The following is a 15,193-nucleotide window of genomic DNA, read 5'->3' on the forward strand; positions in this document are numbered from 1 at the left end:
CTTGACTAAAAATACAAAAATTAGCTGGACATTGTGGCGTGTGCCTACAATACCAGCTCCTCGGAAGGCTGAGGCAAGGGAATCGCTTAAAGCTGGGAGGCAGCGGTTGCAGCGGGCCAAGATCGTGCCACTTCACTCCGGCCTGGGTGAGAGAAGGAGACTCCATCTCAAAAGAAACACACACACACACACACACACACACACACACACACACATCCCAAAAACTAATGAAGCAAATAAAGTGTGTTTTAGAAAAAATGCTCACAGGAAACTCACATATCCAACAGAAAAAAAAAAAAAAAAAAATCCTTTAAAACAAAAGTTCCAGGAGGGGCACATAAGAAAAAAAATTTAACACTTTGCATATACAGTGCAAATAGCAACCTGAAAAGAACCACGGGGGAAGAAACTCAAAATTTACAACTAAGTGCTCTAAAAGAAGTTGAAAGTCCCTCTCCACGTCCATGTATTGCAAACTTGATCCTAAAAACTGACAGGAGCAGAACAATAAAAATATATCTGAAAAGTGGTAAAACACTTCGGGTCTCATATAAGAATTGTAATGGAAAATGCATCAGTCTGCAGTTTTTCCATACATTTATGAACAAATTACATGTTTTCATACGTAAATTTGCTTTTCAGTATTCCAGGAAATTAAGTTTTATATTAATAGTAAGCAATGTTAACTAAGCAGGTGTTTACGAAGGTAACTGACACTGGGTGTCCACAACATCATTCAGGTGGGCCTTAATTCCCAGCCAGTTTCCCTCCCTGGTCACATATTGAGGTTTCCCAGCCATTCTGCAATCTCTAATTGCAAAATGAAAGGAGGCAGTTACAAAACGTCCTGCAGTGCTTCAGCCCATTAACATGAAATACCCAGGACGGGTAAGGTGGGAGGCAGAAACCAGATTGCTGTTTGCTAGGTGCTGAGAGAAGGGAGAAAATGAAAGGAACTGCTTAACTGGTAGTGCAGTTGTAGTGTGGAGTGATGAAAATGTTCTGGAAGTAGATGGAGAGAGTTGTTGCACAGCACAGATTGTGTTACGTGCCAGGTAACGATTTCCATTAAAATGTTTAATTTTGTTACGTGAAATTCATCACCACAACAAAAGTCAACTATTTTTCCATTTTTCCTCTACCTATCCTTCGTGGCGTAACCCTCATCTCTTGGTGACACACGGTCATTTCTCTGGGAAGAGCCTGGCTCTCTGCGTGAAGGACCTCCTTCCTTTTAATTTTCTCATCCAGGTGACATGGGACATGTAACGTTAAAATGATTTAATATTGTGTAAAGATCTCAAAATCTGAAACACAATTTTTTCTTGTCTAAAACAACTTTTCCAAAATTATTTCTGGTATGATTCTGTCCTTCTTTCCCTTAATTGCTAGACATTCATGACAACTTAAATATTTCTTCCGGCTTTGGATAATCCCATGGCTCCACAAGGCCAGTTCTACTAATGAAGCTGAAGGCAGACATTAATTCGTAAGAAAAAGTTCATTTTTAATTGTTATTTATTAGTTACTTAAGGTTTTTCTTTTCATATGAATTACTGATGACTACTAATGATGTAGGGAAAACAGGTAAAACCATGAAAGTCTTCGCTGAATATAAAGTTTACATACGTCGTCCTTTCTCAGCTGAAGAAGGTAAATTTTCCCATGTTCTTCAATCCGTCTCACACACACAAAGATTGCTGCCTTTGAATGACTGCACGCTAAAATTTTACATGAAAGCGCTCCCTCATCTCTAAGCGATTGGCTCTAGCTTAAATGTTGGCAAATTAACATGTACTAGTGCAGCTCTTCTCATGGTGACCAATATTTATTTTTACTGCAATTAGCAATACACTTAAAGGGGTCATTACAATGATGTACCTGTTTCAAAAATAGAAAACCTCCTCCTTTAACATACTCTTCACACGCTAATTCCTAGAGGTCAGTCTTTCACCTATGATGTGATCGCTGGCTAGTCTTCTGATGGAAATGTGCTAGCTTGTGTATTCTGAAATCAATAAATATTTAACTTCATCGATACTCTACACGTGAAGTGTAAAATCGAAAATGTCAGGCTTCAGTTTCCTCCATATGATGATGGAGTCCTTGGTGAGAATTTTAATTTGTTCTGTTTAAATTTCTTTGCTTAGAACTGTTACTTTATTGTCTTACATTCTTCTGTTGAGGCGGCAATCTTACCCTTGGCATTCTCAGCAATGTGACTTCTTTTTCAATTCTGCGTTTCACCTCGTGCTGCTTAGAACTAAATTCCCTCCTCAAATAATTTCAAATTCTACACTAAGGATGTAGTGTTAAGATTTCAACATCCCTGTACAATCTGAATGATCGCACACATCCCATATATTTACACCCCCCACATATTTCTATACACCATATCTTACTTTACACCCCCCATATGTTTCACAACTCTGCACTTTTGTGGGATGCACTTAACTTAAAAATGCTGGCCTCCTTCAAGTCTACCTTTCAAGCATTAATTTTATTAATCAATATTATTTAATATCAGGGATTGCTTATTCGCAAAATGCTCTTTTACTTCTTAGTATCCTCGCATAACCAATGAGAATGCCTTGCACGCAAGTATTACTGAGGTCTCAGAAACTGGATGGCCAGGCACAGTGGCTCACACTGTGAGTCAGTGTGGAAGACTGAGGCAGCTGGACTGCGTGAGCCCAGGGCTTTAATGGCGGCTATGGCAATGTAATGAGATCCTGTCTCTACAAAAATAAGAAACAAGAAAAACAGATTTAGCTATGTGTGGTGGTGCATGCCTGCAGTCACAGCAACGCAGCAAGAGCTTGAACCCAGGAATTTGAGAGCGTAGGGAGCTATCATTGCACCAGCGCACTCTGGGCTGGTGAGAGCAAGACTCCAACCCACAAAGAAACGGAACCAACAATTTTTAGATTGGTATGCCGGGGGAACACTACCAAGGGACCAAGGAGATGGAAGAATTCCTTAAATTAAGAAGCCTTCTATCAAACAATACCGCTAGGAATTTTAGGAGAAATTAAGAGGAATTCTCCAGCAAACACGAGATTAAAACTAATGTTTTCTCACAATGTGAACCCCGGCACTTGGGGAGACAGAGGTGGGTGGATCACGTCGTCAAGAGATCCAGACCATCCCTGGCAACATGGTGAAACCGCATCTCTACCAAAAATACACAAATTAACTGGGCCGGGTGGCATGCGACTGTAGTCCCAGCTACTCGGGAGATTGAGGCAGGAGAATCGCTGGAACCTGGGAGGCAGAGGTTGCAGTGAGCTGAGACGACCCCACTGCCCTCCAGTCTAGCGACAGAAGAAACCCTGAAACATAACACAAGAATCATTTTATTGGTGTGAGAGAGAGATGTGGGATAAATGCAGAGTGAAGAGAGAGCAGAATTTGATCAGTTAAACAGGTAAATACAATCTAGATAAGGACAAAAATATATTAGGAGAAAAATGATAAATTACTGTTCCTATAATTCTGCTATGAGGAAAGCTGTATCGAAACATATGATTAGGGTCCACGAAATTCCATTCAAAGAAACTTAAATATTTACAAATCAAAAAATGACACTTCAGAAAAGTATGTTATCTTTAAAATTTGTATCATAACATACAATTCTTACAAATCCATTATGAAATATTAATTTTAAGAGTAGGCTATGTTCAATTTTAATAATCTTTAAGAATGGCCCATTTAACAACATGAAAATTTTCATATAGCTACAAAAAAGGTAGACATATTCTAATGCCTTGGTGTTGTCACAGGTAAGGAAATGCATATTCTCATATATGGCAGAGTAGTAGTAATCTGCCCACTCCAGATCAATAGAGAAAAAAGTTACCACGTAATTATGTGCCTTAGAATGGAGCTACTCAGGAGGCTGAGGGAGGAGAATGGCATGAACCCGGGAGGCGGACATTGCAGAGAGCCGAGATGGCGCCACTGCACTCCAGTCTGGGTTACAGAGCGGGACTCCGTCTCAAAAAAGAAAGAAGAAGAGTGGAGCAGACAATGCAACTTCAACTTTAGAAAACATATCTGATCAATTCCACATGTGGTTGTTAAAACTCAAATGTTAGATTTTTGAAGGTGGGTTGCTAGAAAATACAATTGAGATACAGAACCAGGACTCAAAGGCCTCCAAATTCCCAGCCCCAGGCTGCTTGCCTGGCCTCCTCTCTGTTCCCTCTCTAATGCCGTCCCTCCCTCCCTGGAGTAGAACTGCAATGGATTGAGCCATAGGCCCTGGCTGATGATCTGGGGGACTGCAGAAGGGGGTCCACCGTAGGTCAGGTCACAGTTCAGAGCCCATTCCCCAGAGGCCAAGGAATGACCAGGGAGGTCCTTTCCCATGATGCACCTGCCGCGGAACCCTCCTCAGCAACCTTGCCAAAACCCAGGCAGTCATTTTTAGCCCAGCAGCTGAACGAGCTCAGGTAGGCGATGTTCTGCCTGCAGCTGGAGGCTCTATCTTTATGATCCCGGAACCACCGGACTGAAGTGCAATGAGACACCCCGTTCCCTGGGGGGAGAGGAGCCAGGAAGTTTCATGCCACACAGACCCTCCCACACACCAGCTCCCCTACTATGCTGGGAGGCACTCCGTACCAAGGATGCCAAAGCAATAGTCCTTCAGGATGACTTTCACTGTGGAAGTTAAAGTTGTGACAAAAGGAAATCTTCATTCAGCCGCCAGTAACTGGGGATGACTGAGTTCCTCCACCTGCCTGGCCAACAAGGAGAAACGGGATGGACTCGAAGCGACCATTTCATCTAGCTGGACTGAGGTGGCCTGCTAGCTGGAGTGAAGCATGAGTTTCCCATTCCCAGCTCTGCCACTGAGACACCGCGGGCCCCAGGGAGGCCTCAAACGGACTCAGACACTGGACCCCTCCCGCAGACCCAGGCTCCCCAGCCTGACCTGCACATCCATCGTGCAGCAAAGCAGGACTTCACCATGGTTTCTGACCCAGGACAACAACTGAGTGTGCCAAACAATTTACCTCTGGTCAAGGAGCCTCCAGACGACTCGTTGAGCAAGTCTCGTGACACCCTGCAATTTTCAAGAGCACAGAGAATCTGGAGCATCTGGCCTGTCGCCCTCGCTTGTTGCTTCTCTGTCGCTGTCTGTCGAGGAGGCAACCTCACAACTGTGGTGGTTTTTGGGGTGGGGAGAGCCAGGCCAAGAAACCTGCACTAACTAGGGAAAGGAGACAGAGGAAGTGGTTGCGGCCGAGGGCGGGGGGCGGGGTGATGTAAGGCGGCTGCTTCCTCAGGGTTCAGGAGCCGCAGGAGGCCCTTGTGTGCTGGATGTTGGACACGCTCTGCTGACGTCCAGGTGTGTGGTGTCCTCTCGTCCTGGGCTTCCTGACGGGTGGGCCTGTCCACCTGAGGGAAGCCCTGTAGGTAGAAGGGGCTGCAGGGTCGTGCCTGGCGCTCCCTATGGGAATGGCTTGGGTGCAAAGGAGGTTATGTATGCTCAGGGCCTACACCCCTTTGGGTCCAGCGCCAGCAGCGGGGAGACAGGCGCTTCAGCGCTATGGGAGCCTCTGGGTCGGCAAGGCAGCGCACAGCGGTGTGCACGCTGGCTGTCCATGGCCAGCCCTGGAGGCTGGCCTCCGGTACGTCTAGGGCATAGGACGGGAGCCCCTTTGGAATGCTCCTTTCCTTTCCGTACAGCACCCTCCGGGAGGAAGCCTGCTACGCGGAGTCTGTATTGTCATAGACCTGCCAGAGGGCGTGCCGGCCTTCTGGCCTCTGGAGCAGACGAATTCCACCTCAGCCTAACCAAGAGACTTTCCTCCCACGCGCCCGCCCAGACCCACTTTCCCCAGGCCGCCTCGGCTGCCCTCGCCCCAGCAGCCAGAGAGACTTCTCCTCTGGATCTGCAGTATTCCATTCCATCTACCTGGCCTGCCCAGTGAAGTGAGATGTTTCATACGTGCCGTGTGGGTCAATGGCTTGCCACACTCAGGATGTCAGTGAGGGCACAGGGCTTCCATGCCCAAGATTCCAAAGGCCACGCAGCCCGCGTGTGCCTGGATGCAGCGCTACCTGGCGCAAGCCCCGAGGGCTTCTCAGAGGAGGCATAGCTCGGGAGGTTGGGACTGCAGGCCAGCCTAGGTTGCTGCTGCCCGGGGAGACGCCCACCGCCCTCGCACTGACTGGCCGCCAGGGGAGAACCGCGGTCTTGGAGGGGCTCCTGGGGCCCTTCGGTCTCCATGTCTTCCCGCGGCTCCCTGCGCCCTTTGCCTGCAGTCCCTTAGGGGGCGCCTGCTAGCCCGGCGCATGCGCCCTGAGGGCCCGCCGTCCCACCGGCTGCGGTGAAGGGCAGCGGCAGGGTTCCTGCGGTGAGGGTCCGGCAGCACAGGCGGTGGTCAGTGGGAGTCCGAAGGGGGGCACCGTCTTCAGGATGGAGTCTCTACAGGAGGGGGAGGCCGGGGCGCAGAGCCAGCAGGGAGCTTTGGGGGAGGAGGCGGTGCTGGGAGCGGATGACATAATGGCGGAGGTGGAGGTGGTGGCCCACCAGGAAGCCGACGAGAAGCGGCAGGAGCAGGTCCAGCGGGCACAGCCTGGCCCTGGGCCCATGAGCCCAGAGTCTGCACTGGAGGAGCTGCTGGCCGTTCAGGTGGAGCTGGAGCCGGTTAATGCCCGAGCCAGGAAGGCCTTTTCTCAGCAGAGGGAAAAGATGGAGCGGAGGCGCAAGCCCCACCTGGACCGCAGAGGCGCCATCATCCAGAGCATGCCTGGCTTCTGGGCCAATGTTGTATCCTTTGCAGTGTTTCTTCTGCTTTTCCAGTTGAGCGGTGCTCTTGGGAAGTGTAAGGAACTTACGGGCGGCTCGGCGTCGATGTGACCATTTGGGGAACACGGGTGAGTTTCCACAGACAAATGTGGCTGAAGAAAGCCAGAGCAGACACGGGTACTATTTTCCTGCGTGCGTGAGAGAAACGCTTCATGGTGCCAAGCAGCAGACGTTTGGGGCATCTTTCTGAAGAGCAGAAGCGAGTTCTCAGCAGAACACGTGTTGCTGTGAATCAAGCTATCGTTTTAAGGGACTGTGACTGCTCCGCCTTGCCAGTCCGATCTGGGACTGGGCTTCTTCGGGTATGAGCAGATTCTGCCAGGCCTCAGACACCGGCAGTTCTCTGCATGTCGCCCCTCCCCGTGTCAGTGCGGTCAGCCTCACAATGATACACCCTCGGTGAAACCCGAGAGGTCTGAATTCAGGGGGAGGGAGAGGAGAAAGGGAGGTCATTCATGGATGCAGATCTGAAAAAATCCCCTAGCCGCCCCTCTGGGTGCTCTTAGGCCTTCCCCGTTGCTTCTAGCTTTTCTTTCCGTTGCATCTCGAGGCTCTTTGACCTCAATCAGATTGCAAACCACCCTCAGATGTCGGCCCTGATCACTGACCAAGATGAAGACATGCTGAGCTACATGATCAACTTGGAGGTGAGGCCGGGAAGACTAAGGCTGGAGGGTTGAGTGGGGGAGGCTGAGGGAGATAATTTATTCCTGCAAGCAACAGTGGGCACCTCAGCCAAAAAGGTGTTTAAGCTTTCTCCACCTTGTCCGGACAGGTGAAAGAAGCGAAGCATCCCGTTCATCTCTGCCAGATCATGTTGTTCTTTCGGAGTAACCCCTACTTCCAGAATAAAGTGATTACCAAGGAATATCTCGTGAACGTCACAGGTGACAGGTGGCTCCCAGGATGGGTAGTGGAAGGAGGAAGGTGGGTGGATCAGTGCCAACGTGTTCCAGCCCCCTTACCAAAACATCCTCTGTCTGTAGAATACAGGGCTTCTCATTCCACTCCAATTCAGTGGTGTCAGGATTATGAAGTTGAGGCCTATCGCCGCAGACACAACAACAGCGGTCTTAACTTCTTCAACTGGTTTTCTGACCACAACTTCGCAGGATCCAATAGGATTGCTGAGGTGGGTCCTTGCTGGGAAACATGAGGAATGACCCCGGTGTGTTCCCAGCTGCTTGGGTCACCAGTCTGAGCTCTCATGAGGCCTTTTCCGGTTGATTCCCCTGACAGATCCTATGTAAGGACCTGTGGCGCGATCCCCTGCAATACTACAGGAGGATGAAGCCACCTGAAGAGGAAACAGAGATTTCAGGTGAGCCGTACAGTGGGAACTGGAGCTGTCTGATACCCAGGATAAGGGTGTTGACACACCTCTCTATTCAGGGAGCCTGGAGGCTCATTTCAGAAATGTAGAACCTGGGGGTCCGTCTTATCCATGCCGAAATTCCTTGAGAGGAAGACACAGCATGACAGAATCCAGGACATTCATGGCATTGGGCTGAAAAAGGCACATGAGACACTGCACTGCAAAGCAGGTTATAACTGTGGAGTCTTAAGCCCGGGGACGCATAGTGCGTGTCCACACTCACTGAGAAGTAAAGCCGAGTTCTTACCTTCAATCTGTGGCACTTGGTTCCGTGGCCGACAACCCGACGGGGAGTCATCTTACCAACCCCTAAAGCTTGGGCTCCCGGAATGTGCCTGGTTGTCCTCCTTGCCACAGACCACAAAGGACTGTTTAGATCGATGGATTTCCTTAAGCTATTACCCCATCGGATTTCCGTGTGCTTTTAGTGTACAACGCGTCTTGTTAGCTGACTCCTGTCACAGAGAATACTGGAAATGGGGCAGGTATTGCAGAGAATAGTTTGTAACACATGCACGGTAGGAGGAAGTTGAAGAGATCACAAAAGGGGAAGGGGTAGTCTTTTCTCAGCAGGCCGTAAAATTAAAACATTTTAAATGGTGGCTCAGAGGAGATGCATTTTGACATGTGTTTGTGTTTCTCTAGGGAACGCGCAGATGTTGGGTTGAATATGATGGAGCATCGGACACAGGTGCTGTGTTCACCTAACACGGCAGAACTCCTGAAAACTTACTACAGTATGCAGGATGTCAGTACTGAGCATGGTCTTGTGCACAGGAACTGAAGGACAAGCAGATCCAGTCACAGCAAATGAAGACAGGAAGCGGGGTGGGGGAATTGAATTGTATGGAATAAAAAATAAACAGTATTAAGGATGTGTGGCTCTGTGTGTGTGTGTGTGTGTGTGTGTGTGTGTCTGTGTGTTTGTGTGTCTGTGTGTGTGTGTGTCGGTTGATCCCCTGGATTCCGCTGTCATAATGAATTGATCAATCTATATGTTTGATTCTCTTCATGAAAATGACCAGTCTGTGTGGGAGCTGGGCCTCTGAATTTGTAGAGTGAATTGGTGTGAAATGTTTTGGGATTCTTTCTATAGGACAGAGTTGGGGAGGTACAAGAAACAGAAGACAGTTAAGTTGACAGCTTACTTCATCCTATGGAAGCAGAGATAGTTCAATGACATTGGGTGATGGACACTGAGCTATCCAGGGCCCAGTTTGCTGGGGTAAGGTACCTGCAAAATCCTTCATTTTGGGTATCATCAGACACATTAAGATAGCACAGGATAATGGAAATGTTAACGTTATCTTTCGTGTCGAATTCACAGCTTATTTTTCTTTAAAGGCGAATGCGTAATCTTTTTCTGGGACAATCAGCCTCTCAGGACTTCTCACACACCAACGTGAGAAGAAATGAGCACATAAGGTATATGGAAGCCTTATGGGAAAGGTTTCAGAGGCATATGAGAAGACATTCAGGATACGCACTTTTTTTTTTTTTTTTTTTCTGGCGTAGGTGACTAAGGCAAAACACAAACATGCAGAAGTGAGGGGAAAGGTGGTGGATTTGTGGAATATAAGATTGCCTGAGGATCCATGCCTGGACTGTCTGTCACTTGATGACCCAGAATATGGACGATGTTGTTGATGTTTACATCTTTAGCTGGGTTAAGCTTTTCTCCAAGATGCTTCTTTAGGTGAGGAGGCGAAAATGTACGTAGCTAACACCAATGCGAGTGCATTTTGTGCATTTTTTTCTTTACGATTTTCCTTAAAGTTTTATTAAAGCAATGACCTGGTCTATTAAATATAATACTATAATGTACAAATCAAACCTGGACACTTACCATAACTCTGATATGTAAGAAATTCCTCTTGGATGGTCAGAATGATCTCTACCACGTCCCCCAACGTTGCCGTCACGGTCACTACATTTACGACAGGTTTGCTACGGTCAGCAGGAACATCTTCAGAAAACTATTTGACAGAACCGGAAACTATTATAGTACCTATATCCTCCAGAGGAATGTTCATCCCGACTAGAATAACCATAATCATGGTATCCATAACCTCTAGGTGGTGGACCATCATCCCTGGTGTCTCAGGAACTCGTATGAATTCTGCTTCCGTAAGTTAAAGCAACAAATTCTAAATTATCAACTTCTCGTATCCCAAACATAACTAACTTACAACTTAAACACAATAAAGGACCAAACACACGAATAGTTGTTTCTCCAAATACTATATGCAAATGCTCAAAAGGCACATGGAAGAAATCATCATAATTAGTTATTCAGAAAATGCATTTCAAAACCAAAATGAGATAGCATACTTCACACACACTGGAATGGGAATACATTTTAAAAAGCAGGAAATATCAAGTGTTTGAGAGGACGTAGATAATTTGGAACCCTGACACAATGCTAGCTGGAATGGAAAATGATGCAGCTACTATGAAGAAATGTGGTGGTTCCCCAAGAAAATAAACACAATTATCACAGGACCAAGCAATTCCATTCGCACATACTGAGAAATGAATAAGGGTGCCCAGACAAATAGGTATGTAGAAATACAGTGGTGGAAACAACCCAAATAAAATAATGGGTCAGCAGCTTGTGTAAGGAAAGAAGTGCTACAATGTAAACGATCCCTCAGGGCATCGTGCAAAGGAAAGGAGACAGTTATAAAAAGTCCTGTATTGTTTGAGCCCACCAACATGAAATACCCGGAACAGGTACCTTCAGAGGCAGAAAACAGATTGCTGTTTGTTAGGGGCTGAGGGAAGGGAGAAAACGAAAGGAACTGCTTAACTGGTAGTAGTTAAGGGTTGTAGTTTGGAGTGATGAAAATGTTCTGGAACTAGATGGAGGTGGCTGTTGCACAACACGGCTTGTATTAAACGCCACTTAACTATTTACCTTAAAATGTTTAATTTTGTTTTGTGAATTTCATCACCACAACAAAAGTCAACAATTTTTCCATTTTTCCTTTGCCTATCCTTTGTTGCGTGTAACCCTCATCTCTTGGTGACACATGGTCGTTCTCTGGGAAGAGCCTGGCTCTCTGCGTGAAGGACCTCCGTAATTCTCTCATCCACATGACGTGGGACATTTAATGTTAAAATGATTTCATATTATGTAAAGAACACAGATTCTGAAACACAATATTTTTCTTGTCTAAAACCACTTTTTACAATTATTTCTTGTATGACTCTGTCCTTCTTTCCCTAAATTCCTAGACTTCCGTGACAACTAAAACATTTCTCCCGGCTTTGGATAATCCCATGGCTCCACAAGGCCTGTTCTACCAACGAGCTGAAGGCAGACATTAATTCTTAAGTCAAAGTTCATTTTTAATTGTTAGTAACCAGTTAGTTATTATTTTTCTCAGATTACTATACATAAGATTTTTTCCATACCTACAAGACCAAGCAACTTTCAGTTTCCACTAAAACTTAAAATATAAAAGTATAACCGTGAACAAAAAATGGACTTTCTGCTATGTACCAGGAAGTGTGCTAGACGTAAGAGAAATAAAAGCAACAAGGAAAACTTAAATATGTACTTAAGTCAATTTAACGATCAACACATTAATACATGGTACAGTGAGGACAAAACACCCACAATTTACAGTGAAGGAAAACATGTAAAATGTAAGCTGTTTTTGAAGCATAAATGGCTATTTGTGAGACACACGCTGGGAAGATCAACTCTCAAGAAGTCCAGCAAAGCACGTTGGTGATAGCATAAAGAGTAACGGGAACTAACAGGAGATTGGGGTGATGCTGTAAAACAGAACAACTTGAAAGTGTCCAGAATGCAATGATTTTGATGGTAATGTAACGGGATTCCGTACGTAATAGAAGGACACAACTCTTTAAAGCTGCGATAAACACACAATCCCCAGAATTTAAGATTCAATAAGACAGAGACCATTGGTTGGATCAAAATAAGTCCTCAAACACACTGGGAAAAAGGAGTCATTAGGTATTCATGTTACAACAAATCACTGCGTTAACAGGATAACAATATTTGTAGGAGAGAAAGAGCAAGGATGGGGCAAAAATGCCAGTTAGTCATTCTGTTACCCAATTTCAATCTTCTCATGTTCGTTTCTACTTTCAAGTACTTAACACTTCCTTAAATGTAAAAATCTGGTTGAAATATACTTTCTCAAGAATGTATTTTCAGAAAATGTGAAAGAATCTTTTCTTCTTGTGAGTCTGTCTTGGTGTCTCTCTGTAGACATTTTCCACCTTGTAAGTTTGTCTAGCTGTCTATCCATAGCTTGTCTATGCTATAGATGTATTTCCATGAATTGGAACTAAATCCATTAATAGCTTTTAGGAAATACTGACTGATTTCTCTCCTTTCTGTGAGAGTTCCTTCTAAGTTTTAATGCTGCTTGAAAGCTTTGAAGATCTATTTACACTTGTAGTGGAATACTAACATACAAACAGGACTGCCATACGTTCATTTACGTAACGTTTATTCCAATATCCTTCCAACTACACTTGCACTTCCTCAGGCAAAAAGAAGAGGATATCTAAAGCATTTCAGATCACATGACATTACGCCACCTTCAAAAGTTTAGTAATACCAAAAAGATCCTGAAATGCTGTTAAGTGAAAAGCAGTTTGGAGATTAAGAATAAGGGACGGTTACATCTCCATTCATATCCTCGACAGCATTTTTAGCATCTGCAGCGTTCTCAAAATACATGCAAAGCATTTGAGCTTGCTGATTTCCCCTTCATTTCACAGAAGAACTAAATTATGTGAAAATATCTTACATTTATATAATGGACTCAACGGAGTACTAAGAAACCAAAAACGAAATTGCATTTCACATCATTACTGTGATTCTTACTACTATGTCATCTCAATCGTCAGCCTATTTTATTCCAATTTGCTCTCCACCTCCACAACACACTTACTTTTGCTCATTTTCCTTTCTCAGCAACAGGTGACCTTTACCACAGACCCTTCACCTGCTGCCATGAGAATTTTCCCAATATGAAATATAAACTTGAAAATTACAGTTTAATAACAAATAACTATTTCAACTTATGTCTTCAGTAAACATATTAACTATACATTTACTTTGGAAAAGTAGAGATAAATAGCACCGACATATTAATGTGTATGTATATGCATATATACACACGTATACATACATACACACATATATACACACACACATACATACAACACACATAAACACACACACACACACACACACACACACACATAAACAAACATATGTATAACAGTTGCCTGCCAATATGGGAACATATTTCCCAAATATTGCCTTAAGCGTCTTTTCATTGGTTTCTAAATGGAGGCCACCAATGTTAAGCTTGGCAGGCCGATCTGCTTCCGTCAGTTTGCTGTAAATGGTAAAAAAAAAAAAAAAAAAAAAAAAAAAAAAAAAAAGTCTATATTTAGGTAATCATAAATAAGCCAAAAAGATAAAATTTTGTTACACACTCTGTTGAAAACTCAAGTGAGATTCCCTTACAGAGGCTGACAGCTTTCTAGTAATTCTTCTTTTTTTTTTTTCATGAAATGACCGTGACTTTTACAATGCAAAACTGGAGATGTTTACTGAGCACATGCATTAAGGGATCAAACACGAATTCCATTATTCAAATTCTGTGAAAAGTTTTCCAGGATTAAAAATAACACCTCAGAATAAATTAACCCACCACACACTCTGTAGGATAATGTAGCCCAGCTCTGTCTTACAATTTATAGCCCTTTTCATCTTTGTATTCACATCATTCATTTATTTGTTTCAGTGTCCCAAGTTATATGAAAGAATGTGTCATCTAAAAAAATAACATTCTTTGTTCAAAGTGACCTGCCACATCACTTGTTATGAATTGTTTCTTGCTTGTTCTGCTAACACTTACATAAAACGTCCAAGCTACTTGGGAGGCTCAGGCAAGAAAATCACTTGTATCTGGCGGGGGGTAGAGATTGTACTGACTGAGATTGCACTACTGTACTCCAGCCAGGATGATAAAAACTCCATCACCATCATCGTCATCCTCGTCGTCATCCAATAAAATATAAAATAAAATAAATCCTTATGGAGCAAATTAACCCGTCACATTTCTACCCTACAGTGCATTGTACTGGTGTTCTCTATTATGCCCTGAACACATAAATCATTCTCTTGTAAAGTCACATTCGCACTTACGTTTACCGAGGCATTGTTCACAATAGCAAAGACATGGAACCAACTCACATGCCTACCAGTGATACCCTGGAAAAAGACAATGAGGCACATACACACCATGGAATAGTAAGCATAACCATACAAACGATGCGTTTCTGTCCTTTGCAGGGACATGGGTGATGCTGGAAAGCATCATTCTCAGCAAAATAACACCAGAACAAAAAGGAAAACACTGCATGTTCTCGCTCTTAAGTTGGGTGTGAACAATGAAAACACATGGATACAGGAAGGGGAACATCACACACTGGGGCCTGTCGGTTGGTGGAGGGCTAGTGGAGGGATAGCATTAGGAGAAATACCTAATGTATGTGACGGTTGATGGGTGCAGCAAACCACCATAGCACGTGTATACCTAGGTAACAGAACTGCACATTCTGCACGTGTACCCCAGAGCTTAAAGTATTTTAAAAAAAGAAATACATATAGACAGACATATACTCTACGTGTATTAAAATATAAACAATGCATAAATTTCATCTCTATGCAAATACATATATAAATACAGATACATGTATTGTATATGTTTACGAATACTTATATTTTTAAATCCATCATATAGATTACATGGTTTATACATACATTAAATTATAAGATATGAACTTCAAAGTGTAAGTTATACTTTTCTATGACATGTAAATTCCATATTACTTGATGGACAGTAAAACATTTTACATGGCATATATTTCATGAGTTCCATGTAACACTGAGGCATAAATAATGGGAACTCTGGTGAAAAGAGTGAAATCAAATAGTA

General features: G+C 44.1%; 1 long non-coding RNA gene and 1 pseudogene across 1 annotated transcript; one reads left to right on the top strand and one right to left on the bottom strand.

Moving 5' to 3' along the window:
* Positions 1-3,791: 3,791 nt before the first annotated feature.
* LOC139360977 (uncharacterized) lies at positions 3,792-6,153 on the bottom strand. The gene is made up of 3 exons (XR_011618544.1): positions 5,927-6,153; positions 5,022-5,071; positions 3,792-4,741 (listed from the first exon to the last, which is right to left on the bottom strand). It is a non-coding gene; the product is annotated as an uncharacterized lncRNA (long non-coding RNA).
* A 138-nt stretch (positions 6,154-6,291) lies between these two features.
* On the top strand, positions 6,292-9,067 carry LOC139360966 (testis-specific Y-encoded protein 2-like; annotated as a pseudogene).
* Positions 9,068-15,193: the final 6,126 nt, after the last annotated feature.

The sequence above is a fragment of the Macaca nemestrina genome, chromosome Y, assembly GCF_043159975.1.
Source record: "Macaca nemestrina isolate mMacNem1 chromosome Y, mMacNem.hap1, whole genome shotgun sequence".
Classification (NCBI taxonomy): Eukaryota; Metazoa; Chordata; class Mammalia; order Primates; family Cercopithecidae; genus Macaca; species Macaca nemestrina.